Raw genomic sequence first — 15,773 nt, 5'->3', positions numbered from 1 at the left:
TGGTCTCTGACCTTTGCTCTTTCCTCTTTCCATGAGGAACCCACAGGTGGAAGGCAACACAACTGACGTAAATCAGCATATTTTCTGAAGAGATTGTGCATATACTGTACGTGCCAGACAGAGGGGGTATAGTATTTGCTGATTTTATAGAAATACTGGAATTATAAGATATACGCATTGAAAGAATAGTAGCAAGTTATGGCGAAACAAGTAATGCAAAGGCCACTGTTTATTGAAATAAATATGATTTGCATTATTATTTGGATATTTGTGTTGCTGGGGGAAATACAAAAAAGAAATGTGGGAAAAGTATATTGAACAATAAGGTGTGAGGTTTTTTTTTTCTTCTTAATTTCTTATGCAAAGCTTTACATTTTGATCTTAATTTCGGTTTCTTTTACCTTTTTTATTGCATTGAAATAGAAAGGGTTTCAGTAATTTAATTGTACTAATCCCTTAATTAAGCAACCTCATACTCAATTTAGCTGCATATCTTCCTGATCCAGGCGTACAAATATGCCCCTGAAAAATAAGTTCTCTGTATTTTAGGCTGTTGAAGTAAGAGCATGATTTTTCAGATTTGTTAGGTATGCTCTGCTATTATCATAAAAAAACCTTAGAAGGAAAAATTATGATAAAAAGAGTAAACCTATAAATTCATTCTAGTTAAGAAATACAACTTTCAAAAAACCCAAATACTAAAATATTTTTTAGAGTAATTTGTGGAAAGACCTGAAGCTGGTTGAAATATTCTGAATAAATAAGTCGCAAAATTATAAAAAAAAACCCCATCTGTTTTGCAGTACATTTTGGGGCATTGATTTTGCCATTTAAATTCCAAAAATAAATGGTATCTAATATCAATGGCATTATTTTATATAATGTTCCAAAACATTAATATATATGTGAGAGAAATTATCTTTTTGCATTTCTATTCTCAATTCCATTTGAAACAAGTTTAAAAAAATTTAGACTTCTCAGATTTTTATGCAAAATAAAGGTTCTGTTTCTTCAATGTTTTTAATTTAAATCTTATTATTCACCCTAAGTCTGCAAGTAATATCTGCTACAACAGTGCCTGCCAGTTTGGATTACCTTCTGAGTTCTGCTGCAACAGAATCAAGTTTTTGGGAAACATTTAGGGAAATAATGAGAGGTTTCCACGGGCTTAAACTGTGACTCACTATGATCAACTTAAATAGCTCCTTTTTTAGTGTCTTAGCCACATTGGTCACCTTTGTGATTCGAAGGAGATTTGAGGATGCTTGCAGTGAGGTCAAGAGATAGAGGATACAAAAAAATATTGATACTTTAAGGTCTTCACCCCAGCCCCCTGTGTGTGCACACACAAGTGAGTATTTCACCTCTAATTCTGTAAATGTGCCCCCAGTCTCAATGGAGAAAGATGTGACTTGAGAGCTGGTGATGGAGTGAGCACAAATGAGCTGCTGAATGAGGCTCTCGAGTTGGAGGGAACCAATTCCCAGTTTTCTAGGAGGCTACTGATTTTGTTTGCCTGCAGAAACAGGAAGATTGCACAATATTTAATCATGTTCTGAAAGTTGTTTTGCAAATGCTAAACCTAGGAACCAAAATTCTGCTTCCTCATTTGTCATGTAAGGAATTAAGTGTTAGTGAGCTGCAAAAACATCTACTGCTCAGAGACAGTATGAGAGTGTAACAGCAATAAAATTGAATTCTGTGTTTAATAGTTTTGGAGAGACAAAGGACCTACTGTGTTACAGTCCTAGTTTAGACCTATGTTTAAGTTCCACTTTTTAGCACCCTGTGAGTATTCTAACCCTGTGAGTTAGAATAATGTTGCCAGTTCCACTGAAGCTGAAGGTAGCTTTTGTGGGTTTTACATAGAATTAATAGGGCACACAGAAACTCAGCATATTCTGCTCTCATATTATTTCATGAAGAAATAAGAGTTTCTGTAAAGAAATAAGAAAAAAAAAATGAATCTTGCAGAACTTTATTCAGTTACCTTATGTTTCCTTGTGTGAAGAATTAAAAGAGCATACTTTTATGCCAATTATTAATTAGTTAACCCTTACTTTTCTTGAATCATGTCCACTAATGTCTGCTTTAGACTTCTGATTTTATTTATTTCCAGGCTGAAAAGGTTATCCTGCTGCATTGTAAACAACCACTGAACCTTCAGAAGAGATTTCTCATCTGGGCTGTTTTGCTGGTGAGTTGCTTGAAGCCTGATGCTATAAAGATAATAGAATTAGGAGACCTAGCAGGCCTCATTATTTTTAATTACTATTGCTGCTGCTCACACACTACATGTAATTCAGTAAAGCTGGAGTGGAGTGAGGGGGGGACACAACAACTCTGCATTTCAAAATGGGCCATCAGAAGCGGCAGTTGTCAAATCTTCCTGAGAATTATGTGTTTTTCAGATGTATTTTTCTAACAATATTTTGAACAAATCTCAGAAATTCAGTAAAGCAAATAAGAACAGGGAATGTGGGCCTTAAATAGGTCAGAATCTAAGTACCTTCAGCTTGCTTTTTGGTTCATTTATCAAACCAAATCAATTGTTATTATTAGCCTATTATCATCATCCTTCCAGTGAGCTGGTTTCATTTCAATCAATATTTCTAATTAAATTACATCAAATGTGGTTTTAAATTGTAGCAACCTAGCATCATGTAGGCTAAATTTATATGCATATCTTTATCCATTATTTTAATTCTCTCTTTATTAATAAGGTATTTCTTTACAAATAAGCAATAAGCAGCTGTCTTGAAACAGCTATACATCAGAGTTGATAGTGGACCACCTGCTATGCTGAAATGCTATTTGTCTTTTGTTTGTATGGACTATATGCTTTAAATAGCTCTGAAACTGCCATTGAATTTTCCAGTCACAACCCAGAGAGACTGAGGACCAGTGCTCTGGGCCATGATTTTCACTGGCTCCTTTTGGCTTGTAAACTCGCCACTATGGACATGGATACAAATGATACAAATACCATTCCTTGGTAGTTTCTTTTCATTCTGCACTGCTCCTTCAGCTTCCCAGCTGTGTGTGCCTCAGTGCTCTGATTTCCCTCAGTTTGGTACTGCTGCTTTGTGAATGCAGCTTCGTGAGTGCTTTGTGAGTGCTAAAAGCAAAAGTGGAGTTAGTCTTGCTTTTGTATCTTGCAGTGTCCAGAGCAGGAATTTTATAGCTTTTGAGAGAACAACAAAAATGCACATACTTAATTTGTTGGGGTATTTTTTATTATGGCTGCCCATTAGAAGGCTCTGTGCATTGTCCTCTTCCCTCCTATTAATACAAATACAGTAACTGTGCTATGGTTGAGAATAATTGTTTTGCTTCCCTGCAGGGATTTAGACACTAGTTAATCATGCAATAGCAGTTTCTATAAGATGTACTTTCCAGGATGATAATGTGGTTCTAGTTCAAGCATTCATGCCTTGGAAGTGTTCAATAGCTGTGTGTCTGTGCTGGTTTAAGGCAGCAAGGGAAGTCTTAGCTTCATTGTTTTTCATAAACACATGTGTGGATGGGTGTTTGCACACTTGTTTATGCATCTGAGTGTTTGTATATAAAAATCAGAAGTCTTTCTTTGGTGGCCAATGGAGAGATTACTGGGAGAAGCCTAATCCTGTTGCCAGTGTATGGGAGTCAATCTGAACAGTGAGGTCTGCAAGGGCACACTCAATACTACATCTTTGCAAATTATTCTGTTGTAGTTTAATTGAAACTACATGGCTCTAAGGCCATGTTTTGTATTTAAATATAATTCTAATCCTTAACTCTTTTACTTATGTATTGTTGCTGGTCATCCAAACATTCTTTTTAGCAACAAATGTTTAAACTTAGAACAGTATAACTCCTCGGCTCTGGTCTCCTGATGACATTTGTGCGTGCCATTTCTTAAATATGCAGTTTCTGTTTTTTTCAATTTGACAGGCTATTTTGTCAGTTTTGAGTTTCATATTTCCTCAAATGTATATTCTGAAGGCAGATGCAGTTTTCAATAATACTCTTATCATAAGGGAACCTAAAAACATAAAACCCAAGTGACCATTACCCTAATGGAAACCAAAGTGTAAGTAACTATATCACAATGTCATTATCCTTACTTCTATGCCCGTCATATGTGTGGTCAGTATATGTGTGTGGAGTGCAAAGGAGAAAGTAGTTTTAGAAGCAAAAGATGCAGAATCTCTAAATCTTTCAAGGCACATTCAATTCCTTCTTCACAAAGTTTCTCCACTCTCTCTCTTCTTAGGTTAATGTACAATCTAAGATACCCACAGCCTAAATCAGGCAGGTTTCAAGAAGGAAAATGTATGGAAATATATTTGAAAGCACCTGCTCCTGTGCCTCCCACCACCTCCTTTAGTGGAATGTTTTAAAGGATTTATAAAATTCTTAAGAATGCTTTCCTACATGGTATAAAACATTCCTTGCAGTAATAACTCTGCCAGTGCCTACAGTTACTCTGCTATCACAGATGTTACAGGTGTTTGCTAAGGATTGATTCCTGTCATAAGAATTTTAGTGTTGTATGTATTTTAGTGTACTTTCTTCATCCATAGACATGAAATAATGGCACTTTCACATCTGATTGTGCACTGTAATTTAGAAAATTATAGTTACTTGTGTATGAATTGATCTTAACATTCAATACTCTAAAACCAGAATAATCAAGAGTGTTAAGTGAAACACTTTCACTGTAAAACTTGATTAATGATTTTGTCTAAGCTGTTTAAACACATATTTTGCATATTCCAAACATATTCCTTATACTATCTGGTATGTTTAACTAAGCTGTTGCTGATATATTGTGTACACACCAAAACTCATCAAAATACTTCAAAATCCTTCCAAAATATTTGGTAGGATGTGGAAGGGATGAAGGCTCTATGAGGATGGAGAGAGTATATTATATTCTGAATACTTAAAGATATAAGGAGTAGAGTGCTCAAACCATAATTTTTAGTCCTTATTTCAGTTGTTGCATACACGTGGACTCCTTCCCTCTCATTTCTCCCTTTACTCTGCAGATGGAATATGTGAGGTGAGTTCTGTGATAGAGAAAACCTATGAGGCTTCTACTAAGTGTAAAACCAGAGTCTTCTCTAGCCTAGAAGAGTAGCACTTCACTTGCAGATCAAAAGTAGTATTTTGCCACTGGAAGTCAGTGGTGTTTTCTGCAATAGCTGATCCCTCTGACTCTTGGTTCTCCATCAGACGGTTACTCAGTAAATGTTGTCCAGGTGACTGAACCAAATGGAGTCAACACAAAAACCAGTATTTGCTCACTGAGCAATTTTTTTTTGTGAGTATTGTAGCTGTGCAAGATAAATACTTTATATTTTTAAAAATTAATTTTTGGTGTACAGATCTTAAAGCACATTCTGAAGAAGAGTTAATATAACTTTTCCTGTCTGATGTACTTACAGAGAGGTCATGGCACTGGGCAGATGTGGCAACGAAGACAGCAATATAAGCACCCTTGAAGCATAGGTTTGGCATAGGACAAAGGCCATATGGTGAATCAATCTTTGTCCAGTTAACCATGTGGTGAAACTGGTGGCCTGTTGATGTACTTGTCACAGTATTCAAGACTAGATATGTCATTTGCTGTCTTGCACTTCACAGTGCACAGACGTGCTCCTGTGAGCACAACTGAAATCCTGCATTTGTAAGGAAGGCTGGTGGTATGGCATATGGACTGGAGTTCATTTATGTGTAAAGGGAGGTGTAGAGAGAGTAACTAAAATTTTAGTATTTCATGTGATGCATCTTTCTGGGAAAATAGCCACGCAGTGACTTCTGCAGCATTCCCTTTCATATCACAGCTGAATAAAATCATGGCAAGTTTTATAAAATTTCATTCTGTATTGTAAACAGAATGAAATACTAGAAAAGAGTAGAGACAAAAATGAATATTAATCAGAGGACGGATGTTCAGTACATGACGATTTTCTCATTCCTTTGCTTCTGCATTTTTTTCCTTACAGGCTTTCAGATGCTGAGGTGATTTTAGGTGCATCTTTATTTCAGAAGCAATTTAAATACAGATTTGCATGTTTATTTGTGGCTCAGGTTAATTAAAGGTCAATATTTTGGAAGGGATTAAGGGGTACGTGCAGTTTCCATGGGATAAACCTCAAAATGATACCAGTGATTTATCTATCCATATATGTGTGTGTGTGCATATAAGGTATGGTACTTAAACATCTATTACAGAAAACAGCACCCTGGGGACTTGGGTAATAGATCATTTTAATGTATGAATAGGTTACATCCCTAACTACTAGTTGGGAAGGGTTACTTCTTATGGGAAGGGGGCTAAAGTAAATGGCCAAGAAAATTTATAGTGTTGCAATTCAACAAAAAATATTGATTAGAAGATGAGGAACTCCATTTTTATAAACTTAATCAACACTGATTGTTTGATTTCAGCTAGTAGTCTGTCAGGGAGAAATAAGAGCTTTGAGCTTGGACTGGTGCAGGGGGGGAAAGGAGCTGGCAATATTCTAGGGAAAAAAAAAGTACCAAAAAGCCTAAATCCAAAAGCACTAATGTAACTTTCCAGAAGATTCAAAGACTAAATATTTAAAAGGGAATAGAAACTGCCTAGGTCTTGTTTTGTTTGCACTGCCATATATTTCCCTGACTGGAAATTATATTTCAACAAGTAACTGCTGTATTTATTGGCTTATATTTTATTTTGCTAATATTCTGCTAGTGTCCTGTATTTCCATAGTAATCATGTAATAATCTGTTCCACAAAATAGTAGGTTGCCAAGATCCATTTGGAGCCGTGAGTGCTGTGGCCAAAGGTCAGTGCTGGGGGAGCTCTGCTCCTCAGTGTGCAGGTGCCACTTGCATCACAGCCATTAAGCATGAAACTGAAATCAATTTCGCTGCATCTTTGCAAGCTGGCAAATGTAGGAGTCACCTCAGCAGAAAAAACCCCCGACCCAACTGGCACACATGGTGTGCCTTTATAAAGAGCTGGACAGGACCTGAAGGAAGTTTTGAAGAGCCTGTAACTCTGGCTGTGTCTCCAAAACCAGCTGTTGTCTCTGCTGCCACCATTCAGGTCTTCCCTGCTGCATTTTTATGCTGTGTTGGAAGAGACTTGCCAACAACAGTTTGATTAATGCAGAGGTTTGCAGTGGTATCAGAAAGTGTCTCAGAGTGTGGGCTCCTGATTCTGGATTTAAAATTGCAACATGTGCCTCCTCCTCTGTATGTGATCCATGACTGTATGCCTTCACTGCCATGCTAGAGATTCTGCTCTGCCTCCTTGCTGAAAAATTGACTTTCCCTCCTTCACTGGTGTCAGAGAGAAGACAAACTTTTAAGAAGCTTTTCCTCCTGAACTTGAGATGATTTATGAGGAAGATGACAATGCCTTTCAGGTAATTTAGTGAAAGGGCACCCAATTAATCGATAGCAATTTTGAAAAATCAGTTGAATACCAATCATTTTCTGTAACAGTCTTAGTTACTTTAAAGTCAAAGTCTAATTCTTGGTGAATTTAACAATAGGGAATAAAAATCCTAAACCTGTTTGGCCCATGGATACAGTTTTAATTGCTATTTAAGATTAAGTTGTGTTTGGTTCTTTATATGAATTAGTTTGGTTTTTTTTCCAGAAAATTGTATCCTTATTGTTTTGATTAATCAGTGATTTATAAGCACAGTGGTATAAGGTTCTGAAGTACCTGTGAATGGCTCAGCCTTCCAAGGCTCTGTCATACATGCCATAAATACTCATCTTTTACCTGAGAGTCTCTTGTGCTTTGAGGGCCCCAGGCTGAAGGCTTCTGCCTTGGCACAGCAATCTGGAGCAAGAAGGAAGCTGTAATTTTGCCTGGATGTCCTCTCCCTTTAAAATAGTCCTTGGCCTGGGGAGTGATCCATGGCTCCACAGAGCAGTGAGCAGCTGCTGCTGAGGAGCACCCTGTAGGACAAGGGCACTCTAGGATGTCTCTTACCCACCTTGGCTGCCAGGAAAGCTCCTCCCTGCTCTCATGGGCTTGCTTGGTTCTGGGGTCACTGCTGGATCACTTCAGTTTATATTTCCTTCAAACTTCTCTTGGGCAAGATGACCATTACAGAGTGCTTTTAATTTGACGTTTTCTTTAGAAGCTATCAACATCCCTGGGAATAACATCTGTCAGGGAGGTGGCAAGCTGGGAATTGGGTGCCTGCCCAGCCATAGCATAACAAAGCCACAGGGCACAATTGACTGCAGTGAACAAGGAAATTTCTGAGCCATTGATCCACAAGCCCATGTAATGTGTGAAATTGGAAATGTAGTCTGTCAGAAGAAGCTAGCCATATATTTTTAGATTATTGTAAAAAACCAGTACTCTTAACCATTGCTTGATAGAAAAGAGTCTTGGTTTCTTTTTTCTGAACACTGTTGTGAGGGGAGTTTTGGTTTGTTGCTGTGGTTTGGGGGGATTGTTTCTTTTGGTAGGGTTTTTTTTGTTTGTTGTTTTGATTTTTAAAAATTATTTTGTACTGGTAATGATTGCATGATTTCCTTTCAAAATCCTTTTAGTAGACCAGCTTCTCTTTCATATCACATAGCTTTGTGTGAGCACATATACATACATAGTTAATGTAAGTGGTTTTCAGAGGCCAGCACTAAGAAGCATTTTGCATTATATTTCTGGATGGTAGAACTGAAGACCTGGCATGACAAGAAAGAGTGCTGAGACCTATGTAACTTGCAATGTCACCAAGATAAATGAATGTGTAACTGCATCCTTAGAGATCTTGTCTAATCTCTTCCTACTTACTTTCTTACCTATGCTTGCAAGTATCTCTTGTCTTCAGTGAAATACTTCTGATTAGCTTGTATGTGAAACCATCCTAGAGGCTATCATGTCTTGGTCCTTTGTCAGTTTTTCCTCTTTTTGAAGGGTTATTACTGCATCAGTTCTGTAATTCCTAAAAGAGTTTTCCTAGTGGCTGTGAAATTTTGTTGGAATCTGCAGCATGCCTGCTTGAAGTAGTTTCTATTTTGGTAAGAATTAAAAAGTGCAGCAGATCATAAGTGTATATAGATTTTCCTACCATCTCTTAAGAGTTTCCCTTATTTTGTCTCTGAGGGCAAATGTATTTAACTGGTAGTCCTGTAAATACTCTGTATTCTTGGTATCAAACTAATTAACTAGAAAAATCTAAAAAGTTATGACCTAATGTCCTACTTTCTTGCTTATCCAAAACATATTAAAACCAGTTTCACAAGGATTAGAACAATCCAATTTGTGTCTAAAGTTTGCTCTGAAGAGCAAATATTACTGTTTAATTAAAGTTAGTAAATTTATTTAAAAAAGAGAAGAAAAGTATCTATGAGATAGCCTCTAAATAAACTTATTCATTCAAATAGAGAACTTATAATAAATCTTAAATCAAGGATAAATAATAGGAAAAAGAGCCTTTGGTGAGAAAATGTTGACATTTTGTTCATTGTGTACCAGCAGTACTCATACTCCCTAGCACATGAAGGGAGAAAACCTGTGCTTCCAAACATAAAGATATTTACTGCAATTATAATCTAGATAGAAAATCAACAAGACACCAATGGAGCTCTTTGTAATTTTATTTAAACTTTATCTTCTAACATTTTTTAATATATGCAGCCAAGCTGAAGCTTATTTGTGCACATCTCTACCCCACGGCCTTCAGTACTTCTATAAATGTTAATTTTAATACTATCTCAGTGTTTCCAGTATTGCTGGTTCTCGTAGCAAATTATGTTCTTCATAAATTACATCATTTTTGTTATTAGCCTCGTATAAATAAGTAGATTTGCCTAGGTTTTAAGATGTTCAGTTTTGCTTGAGAAGTTAAGCGATAACACTAATTTTTATTATTTATCCCTTTTCCAATAACATATCAGACATTTTGCAGTTGCAGAGCAAAACTGCTCCTTGCCTCAAATACTTTATAACTTAGGCTCCATTATTTTCAATTTTAAGCTTCTCAGAAAATATTGAAGTAATTTTTCCACAATAAAACATTTCAAACTTGTTTCACAAATTCAGCTAAAGACCTTGTCAGAGCTAGCTGAGTTCTGATAGTAAGATTATTTCTAGCAGGAGTTCAAACGAAAATGGTGATGCATGGGGCCATATGCAGTTTTTGTTGGGTTTTCTTGTTGTTATCATTATCCATTGGCATAGCACTTTTATTCAGATGGTCAACAGGGCTTGTTGAGCCTTTTTTGATGCTTTTATACATATATTTATTGTTTCATCCTTATTATCCATAAGTTTCCTCTTTGAAGGACAGAGAGTCAAATTCCAACAGCCTTACAGGAAGACCATCTAATATATGTCAGATAGAAGAGAGAGGTATGTAGACCCTGGCTAAGATATTAATTTATTGTTGTTACAATGATTCATCATTCTGTCTGATCTTGCCCTCTTAGAGTCCATGTCATTAATGAACATTGGCATGACACAAAATCAAAACTAATTTCATTTTGTAAGGGACACCCACAGCTGTGACTCTTGCTGTAAATATGATCATGTTGTTTTTCTGTCACAATGATGAGTAGATGTATGTAATGTTAATAAGATAGTCTTTCTAGCAGTGATGGGGGAGAAAGAGTTCAAACTGTATTGTGTAAAGCTTGGAGTTGATATGAATGGGCCAAGAGTGAGCTTTCTAGCTATTCATCATATTAAGATAGTTCACAAATTAGGTGGAGTGTTCTTTGCTTAATTTGAAACTGTTGGATTAGATATTTAAAAACCTAAAATCGATGTTTTGAATCATGAAGGAAGCCTACTATAAAGCTTTTCTACACCAGAGCAGGAGGACAGGATCATGCCCAGGATTTATCAGTTCCCTTCAGTTATTTTTTCAATACTTTTGTAAAAGAAAGACGGAGAGCTCTATGATTACCATGTGTCAGAATGGCAACACAAGCATCTGAAAGGTTTAAAGATTTAAAGATGTCATATCCCCTTTGATAAAATCATCATTGAAATGTGTAAAGGGAATTTATCCCTCAGTTCTTGAGGTAGTTTATTAATTTCTGAAATCTCCTATCATCAATGGTTGAATTACTATGTTATAGTATAGAGAGCGACAGAAAGTTAAAAATGAGCAGTGTCTCCCTTGATCCCACAATCAGCTGGCTATCAACTTTTCTTCTTTTCCGGGATTAATCTACATGGGAAAGACTTGCTTTTTCTGTGCAAAACTTGCTCTCACGTGCTGCATGACAGTTGTGTTAGCATTAAGCACTTCAGATAATGTAATCAAATTAAATCTGAATCTCCCTGTTCTTTCACTGGTGCTTTTTGAGGACTGGTCTTGAACTCAAACCTAAACTAGGCTTCTTGGATTATTTTCTAGTGGAAACAGATCAATTTTGGCTACTTCTTTGCTCTTGAATATGATGTAGTATTTTTTTTGGTTCATTTTGGTTTTTTTGTTTATTACTTATACTTCTGAACCTAATATGGAATGGTTTAGCGCATAAATAGGTCAGCTGACAGACAGAAAACACACATAGAAGGCAAGCAAAAACTCCAACTAACAAACGCAAACAAAAAAAAAAACAAACCAAGAAAAGCACCACATGAAAAAAACTACAAACAAACAACCCCCCCCAGCCCCAAAACAAACACCCAATATTAACTCAACAGCAACAAAGCCCCTAATTTTTCCTCTTTATTAAATTAGTCACCTCTGTATCCCATTCTTGTGCTCATTCTCATTTGCAGTTTGTGGCTGATATGAACTGTTGGAAGCAATTGCTTCCCTTCATTCTGATTACAGCATTTCCATTCTTTCTCTCTGTTATACCTCGACCAAAGGTTGGATTTCAAAGCCATTGTAACCATTATCAAAAATGAAAGGGCATAATTTTGACAGGTCAGAATTAACTATTTCAGTCCCAACCCCTTCTTGTTTTCAGTTTCTTCTTGTATTGAGCATTAGCCTCAACCCTCGATGAAAAAAAGAAAAGAAAAAATCCTGGGAAGGAAAATTTTCATTGTTTTTTTCTAGAACTCATAAAGTTTAGAATTCTCTTATAGAAGCAACCATCAAGACATTTTATCTAAACCATGAAAAAGGTGCTCTTGTTAAACAGTCTAATCTTCTCTTCAATGTACTATGGTCTTTCAAACAGGCTGTTATTACTACGATTAAGACAAACAGAATAACTCTTTAGCTTCTAATATAAAAGTAATTACCTAGTAAGTCTGAGATCCAAAAATTGATACTAAAGAAAATGTTCTGGATCTGTAGTTTGTAGTTCTGGAGTTGTAATGATACTGTTCATTAAAAGTCATTCTTGATCTTTAAATGTTTAATTATTGGTTTTCTAAGTTTAAGCTTTCAAATATGCTTAATAACTGAGTAGGAAGACAGAATGGTAATTGAAATGGCATAATGGTTTACAGAGCCCTAAAACTTTCAGAATAGAGTATGATAGGAGAGGAAATGCGAAGGTAGAGTAACATGATGTTACTTTTTCAGTTCTGTACTGGCCCTGTTCTATTACACTGGCTTCTGGAAACCCTTAATCTTTCAGCCTGAATCTGATCATAAGTGTTCATCTCAGGATAGATGCATTACTTCTCTTTGCAGGCTTCTGTTTGTGTGAACATTATGACTGCAGGTTGGGAAACTAGGAAGCACTACATAGTCCCTGTGCCCAGGCACCTCGGTGGGGATAGAAACACCCATCTCTTCCCCCTGCAGCTCAAGCTGTGCCCATGCCCATCAGCACCAGGAGCAGTGCTCTCAGTAAAATAGGGGGAATTTTCTCTGCCTTTAGTAGTTACTGTTTGGGCAGATGCTCCTGAGGATGTTTAATATATTAACCACTGTTAATCCTCATTTCTAAGGTCAGCTTTGAGTGAGAAGGGGAGGTTAATCCCAGTCTTCTACTGGTCTTAGCCTGCACTCCACAGGAATCGTTCTCATTTTTTGGAGCATGGTACATAGGCATTTTTCAGATTCCCATGTCTTCCTCTCCAATCTGATTCATGCTTTCAAAATTACCTTTGCTATTCATGAAAGCTTCATACAATTTTCAGATAGAATTAAAAAAAAACCCAAAACCAAACAACAAAACAACATAAACTCAAATCTGGCAATATGGAAAGATTTGCACTATGTTTGGTATGCTTTTGGGTGAGACTATAAGTCACTGCAAAGGAATCCTATTTGATTCTTCAGCCTTGCTGTCCCCTGCCAGGACAGGGAATGACACACATGCTTGTTTCCTTTGATGAGACAAGTCCATTGCTCTGCACGGTCCCTTTTTAACCTGAGAACTTGAAGATGAAAACAAAGACCAAGAGCTGCATAGAACCCTCCTGTTCTCCCATGTCACTGTGTCGTGACAGAGAATAAAAGGCAGAGCAAAGTCTGGCAGTTTGCAGCAGGCACCAAATCCACTTGCATGGGCCCATGGCTGAGGTGGTCAGCCTGCTCTGGGAGCTCCACTTTGCACACAGCTATAAATTGTTCCAAAAGCAATTTCTAAGTCACTTTTGTTTTCATTTGGGACATATTGACTATTTGGAAATATTTTTATTCCGTATTTTCCCTTCCTCCTTGATCCCTTTGAAAGGTGTAAAGGTGAATTAAGAATATAAAGCTCTAGACAGACAGTTTTCTATTTGAGGAGCTGCTTGTCGTGAGAAAAATCCAGATTGCTTGTTAGTACTGAAGCTTGAACTTCAGAGGAAACAATTACCCTTGTTAAAAGAACTCTGTTTAATGTACAGTGCATAATGAGAGGACAACAGGGAGAATAATTTCACTACTTAATGGACTACAATTAAACTTAAAGCAAACTTTTGTCCTCATTTTCTCCAGTGTAACACAGGCCAGGATTCTGCTCCTATGACTGAACAAAATATGAAAGGTATAGTTCTGCAGCTGCTTTGTTTCTATGGAAAGTTTCCTGACAGTGAAGTACTGTGCAAGAAGCAGCTGCAGAATCAGGCCCTTTGTACACATGCACTTGTAGTAATCTTTAAAGAAATAGAATGGGACCAGCTATATGGCACTTCAGCTCAAAGAAAAATCCAACGTCTTCCATCTGCTCCCTGATCTTGCAGCTGCATTGAATTATGATGTGCTGTCACATTTATAGGGTGATTTCATCAACTGATTTATTTAATTAATTTAGATTTAACATTGTACAAAGGGTATGTGATAAAGTGGTGTAACTCTTTCCTCAGCCACCACACCAGCCAAGATTTATTTTGAGTATCCTCTGCCTCACTGTGTCCTGCCTTGTGCTTTTCAAGCTGCAGCCAAGGGAGAGCTCAAAATAGCTGGTTGGACCTCAAGCTGCTTAACTAACAGTGCTTCCATGGAGCAGAACTGGCAACTTGAATCTTGTGCTGTGATGTTAGAGTTAAAACATCCCTATAGTCTCTCCACCAAAAAATATCAGCCTGGTGTATCCCTAGTGACTCCTGAATGTGCACAGTGTTTCATGTAGAAGAACAAATGCATCTGGGGCCAGGTGGATCCTTGGGGTGTCAACAATTTTAGGATATGCTTCTTTAATATCCTTCTTGGATATAATCTTGAAATGGCATAGACTGCACTTTTTTACTTTGTTTCTATAGAATAATGAAATCTGTAGGTGCTAATAGAAAGAATCAGTAACATTATAAATACACAGTTTTGATTTGGTGACATGTTGGTTGCAAAAATAAGGGACTCTTTCCTGTGATGGTTTCAATAATCCTAGTACATTTAGAGAATGTTAGTATATAATGCAGATATGGGGAAATCAGGGCACGGGTTTCGGCAACAGCTGTATGCAGGCTCTGGAAGTCATGGTCTCTGTGCTGAAAAAATAGGTATCAAATAGGTAAGATAATAGAACAGAAGTATTTCCAAATAAATACACTCTGGTATACATTTATATCTCTGTGTGTGTGTGCATGAGAGTGAGAAACAGGTGTTTAATTTTGCTTCTTGTCTGGGTGGACACAACGCTGAGAAACCAGAGGAAGTCACAGTTTCAATTTTTTTTTGTATTAATATTTCTCCAGTGCTCACTTTGAATGAGGACAAGGGCTATGCTGAGTAAAACCCAGAAAAATACCAAGAATGGTTTAACTGAGTCAATGCAAAATATCTACATTTTTAACACTTATTTTATAGTATTGATCATGCTGCAGTTATGAGCCATAAGAATTCAATTATTCTCACAGATAAGAAAATGAAATCAATTATTTTTCATTCAAGAGAGAGTGAAAACAATCAAAAAGAGACTGGATATGTATTACAATGTGTACAGAGAAGTGGTCTGGGCATTTTTTTTGTACCCCTGCTTTATGAAGCCAGAGACAATGGAATTACCTTCTGTGTTTCATTTTCATTTGTCGTGCTTTGTTTTTCATAGTCCTGAAAAATATTCAACCTTTTACACTGTATTTTGCTGGTTTATTTTCCTATAAATGAATATGTATTAAGAACATAAATTATTTCTACAGAATGAGACCACAGAAATAAAATGGTTTTTCACTAGTAACAAAACTGTAAAATAAAAACTCAGTTAAAATGCATGTGCTTCATCTGAAAAGCTTCAAAGTTCTGTTGGCTGCTCTAATTTCACAATATTGGATAAAATGAGTACAAAGGGAAAAAGATTATTACAGAAACTAGGCTTGTTTCCACAAAGCTACAATTAGGATTGTGACCCTAGAACTCTAAGCAGCATTCAGCAAATAAAATTGAGGAATACCCCAATAGTTTCTTGTGTTAGATAATCATAAAAGG

At 36.7% G+C, this 15,773-nt stretch overlaps 1 protein-coding gene across 2 annotated transcripts in view; it reads left to right on the top strand.

Moving 5' to 3' along the window:
• Positions 1–15,773, top strand: part of RET (ret proto-oncogene) — a 228,755-nt gene that overhangs the window by 105,459 nt on the left and 107,523 nt on the right. For both annotated transcript variants that reach the window (XM_064430306.1, XM_064430307.1), the window contains exons 5-6: positions 37–106; positions 2,120–2,197. The gene's annotated coding sequence lies outside the window, so the exon portion shown is untranslated. The remainder of the gene's footprint in view (positions 1–36; positions 107–2,119; positions 2,198–15,773) is intronic.

Source organism: Passer domesticus, chromosome 8, assembly GCF_036417665.1.
Source record: "Passer domesticus isolate bPasDom1 chromosome 8, bPasDom1.hap1, whole genome shotgun sequence".
In the NCBI taxonomy this organism is placed as follows: Eukaryota; Metazoa; Chordata; class Aves; order Passeriformes; family Passeridae; genus Passer; species Passer domesticus.
Note: the sequence above shows the minus strand (reverse complement) of the source record. Positions and strands in the feature narration are given on the sequence as shown.